Source organism: Crocuta crocuta, unplaced genomic scaffold (genome assembly GCF_008692635.1).
Source record: "Crocuta crocuta isolate KB4526 unplaced genomic scaffold, BGI_CrCroc_1.0 scaffold187, whole genome shotgun sequence".
In the NCBI taxonomy this organism is placed as follows: domain Eukaryota; kingdom Metazoa; phylum Chordata; class Mammalia; order Carnivora; family Hyaenidae; genus Crocuta; species Crocuta crocuta.
Window position 1 is genome coordinate 2682536 of NW_027532196.1, and position 2688 is coordinate 2685223.

The 2688-nt window shown below is 36.4% G+C and overlaps 1 pseudogene; it reads left to right on the forward strand.

The window, feature by feature from the left end:
* The first annotated feature begins 1943 nt into the window (after nucleotides 1-1943).
* On the forward strand, nucleotides 1944-2318 carry LOC144242572 (large ribosomal subunit protein eL31 pseudogene; annotated as a pseudogene).
* Nucleotides 2319-2688: the final 370 nt, after the last annotated feature.

Consider the following 2688-nt stretch of genomic DNA (forward strand, 5'->3'; position numbering starts at 1 on the left):
CTAGTCTGTCTTTCCTGGACATCCCCCACATCTCAAAAGATGGTATGCTTTGATGATTCCTCCAGACATCTGCCCCAGGGTTTATGCATTTCTACATAACAACGCATTTCCTCTATCTTCAACTATTGCTAAAGCATTCCAAAAGACCCTGTCTCCTGAGCAAACAGTTCAAAAAGTGTCAGAATATTATTTAGAAGTTCTTAGAATCATGAGTTAGCTCTAAGTCTAGGGTAATTCAAGAGGCTTCAGACTTAAGTTTTGTAATGGAGAACAGATATAATCTGGCTTGATCAAGAATCAGATGGAGAGAAATAGCTTTTAAAATAGTCAAGTTCTCTCTCGTTTTTTAAATTATGGAAGATTCCATCTACTTTCACATGGTTTCATGGAAGAATAAAGACTGGTTTATAATAGCTAAGTAGCTCAAAAATCTTTTCAAGAGCCCACAGTTTACCTTGAAACAGATTTACTTTGCTTCAGGGAAGTGGAAGGGGTAAGACATTCTTTCTATCCACAAGCCTCAGGGATTTTGTTATTAACAGTGACACCAAACATCTCTTTGGGCCTCTGTTTAGAACTGGAATGCCAAGAAGAGACAATTGATTTATCTCGGTATTTTCCATCGGATAATCCAGATTAGTTAAGAACTCAGTTTATTTCAAAATGGATGTCTCTAAGAGACAAAAGAGGAGATATATTTTGATTACTGTTGATTTTTTTTTTGCTGGGGTTGCAAGATCAGAAGAGATGGTTCATAGCTGGTAAAAATTCTTAAATTTAATAGGGACCTAGAATTTCCAGGGTTCTGCAATTCTTCCTTTGAGAATCAGGCATAGTGTTTTTTGGAGGTCACAGTACTTGAAGTTTCTCTGTGGAGAAAGGAGTTTGCCATAAAAACATAAGATATGTAACTAAAATACAATTATTTTTTTTTTGTTAGAGCCAATCTTAACTTTTTATGGGCTGAGAATTTGTTTTTTCATTAAAAAAAAAAGGCTACCCTTTTATCCAGTCAAGCATGTTTTTATAGCTCTCTTAAAGAAATGCCCAAATTTCTGCAATCCATTGAACACAGAAGGCCCTTTTATAGGATGGAATCTGTAATAGCTGTGATAAGAAGCCCATTTCCTACATTGTGGGGATTTTCCAGTTGCTGTCACTATTTTTTTTAATGTTTATTTATTTTTGAGAAAGAGAGAGAGAGGCAGAGACAGAGAAACAGAGTGTGAGTGGAGGAGGGGCAGAGAGAAGGAGACACAGAATTCAAAGCAGGCCCCAGGCTCTGAGCTGGCAGCACAGAGCCCCACAAAGGGCTCAAACTGTTGNGTCCCCAGTTTGCACTCACATAAGAAGCCTCTCTCAGTGGATTCTGTGTCCTTTTTCTCCCAATCTCTCAGGTTTTGTAAGGTTTCCAATGGCTTCAGATCTTTTCTGTGTGATGTATGGGCGCGAGTGCAAGTACGGAGCTCCTTACTTCTCCGCCATCTTGCCCTCTCCCCCAGAAGTTAGCTTTTATTATCATTAGTAGTAGTTGCAGTAACAGTTATAGTATATTCTTTTGTTAGCTATGTACTATAGAAAACCATTGTTGATAATAATAAAAAAGTTTTTGAAACAACTTAAGAGAAGGAATAAATTGTATATACTCTTACAGTGGAATACTATACAGACAGTACATATATCAACAGGGATGCATCTCAAAAATATATCATTGAATAAAAATGAATTTTCAGAAAAATAAAGTATGATACCAGTTTTACTTAGGCTAAACTATACAAACAATATTGCATATGCTTTATAAGATATAATTATAAATGTTTTAAAAGCTTAAAGAAGATATAGAAATAATAATCACCAAATTCAGGATTGCTGATAACTCTGGTAGGGAATGAGGAGTCTATAATCAGAGATGGGATTTCACTTTCCAATGTGGGTCTGACAAAATGGGTCCTGGAAAGAAAGGTGGGGAGAAGAAGGGCTGCTCTGCTATCAACAAGGTAGTGACCAGAGAAGACACTATCAACATTCACAAGTGCATTCATGAAGTGGGTTTCAAGTAGCATGCCCCTTGGGCACTTAAAGAGATCCGGAAATTTGCCATGAAGGCGATGGGAACTCTAGACATGCACATTGACACCAGGCTCAACAAAGCTGTCTGGGCCAAAGTAATAAGGAATATTCCATACCATATCTGTGTGCAGTTGTCCAGAAAATGTAGCAAGGATGAAGATTCACCAGACAAGCTCTATATGTTGGTTATGTATGTACTTGTCACCACTTTTAAAAATCTACAGACCATTAATGTGGATAAGAACTAATGGCTGATTGCCAAATAAAAGTAAAAAATGGCAAAAAAAAAATGGAATTTCAATTGGATGGTGATTCTATTACTTAAGTTGGATGTTCATTATATCATTCTTTGTCTTTTTCTGTATCTTAAATATTGCCCTCCAAATAAATTAGCACAGAACAACAGAAAAGAACAAATACCATATTAATGAATTCGTGTTTATGTGTTTCTTATAAATCGTACTTATTTGTTAACTAAGTTAAGACCTTGTATATTGAAAATCAGAAGTGTTCATACAAAAAAAGGGCATGAGCCTCTGCTATGACTGGAAGAAAAACGCACACTGTAGAAATTTATGCATCCAACACTCACCAATCAACACCCATAGCGTTGTAGAA